The sequence below is a fragment of the Halyomorpha halys genome, unplaced genomic scaffold, assembly GCF_000696795.3.
Source record: "Halyomorpha halys isolate HHAL.00 unplaced genomic scaffold, Hhal_1.1 Scaffold192.1, whole genome shotgun sequence".
Taxonomy (NCBI): domain Eukaryota; kingdom Metazoa; phylum Arthropoda; class Insecta; order Hemiptera; family Pentatomidae; genus Halyomorpha; species Halyomorpha halys.
Genome location: NW_027108514.1, coordinates 372,362 through 373,363, shown reverse-complemented (window position 1 = coordinate 373,363; position 1,002 = coordinate 372,362).

Below are 1,002 nucleotides of genomic sequence, written 5' to 3'. Positions count from 1 at the left end.
CTTATAAGCTCTATTAGTCTACAGAACTGAGGATAAAACATTTCCCATATTAAAGACTGCTTTATTGCTAATTGATTTACTGAGTGTTTTATTTTTAAATTAAAATTTTTAGAATGGTTTTGTAGAAAATCGAAAAAATATTAAAAATCGATAAAGTGGTCCTTTTGGTAGATTTATCCCTATCTTAAATATATAATTTCAGTTTTCTTCGACTTATCGTTTCTATTTTGTGAAAATAGATTTTTTGGTCTCAGGGAACCTCAAAACATATACTCGTATTTCCGACGAAAATTAGAATTCGTATTTTTTCAATATTAAGTTATTCTTCCTTACTATATATTCCATATAAGGTAATAATCTTGGCAATACGTACTAATCGGTGCAATGGGGTGTTCAGAATATTTAAAAGTGAGGTTTAAAGAAAGTATTATGAAAAAAGGTGTAAAAAAAATTAAACAATATGATAATAATAATATAACAATAACAACTATTTTTATTTATTTAATTTTTTATTCATTGGAGTTCTATCAATGGATAGATTCTCCACATGTTTGTATCATGTCATAATATCACTTACAGCAAATTTACTTGATAATATGAGTATATCTTATTATTTATTTTTTTAAGTGGAATTATTATATTTTGTTCAACTCGTAAACATCTTTTACTTTCTTTATTAAGTTTAGAATTTATAGTTTTATGTGTTTTTTTTATACTTATTTTTAGTTATATATGGCTTTGAACTTTATATTCTTTTGTTATTTTTGGTTTTTACAGTATGTGAAGGTACTTTAGGTCTATCAGTTTTAGTAAGATTAGTTCGTAGTCAAGGTAATGATTATTTGTCGAGAATATCAGTTTTATCACGATAAAATTTATTTTTATATTTATATTTTTAATCCCAATATTTTATAATTTTTGATTTTTATGAAAATTCCTATTTAAGGATCTCTGAAAAAATCTGACTTAATATTTCATTTAAACAAATTTGCTGGCCTATTT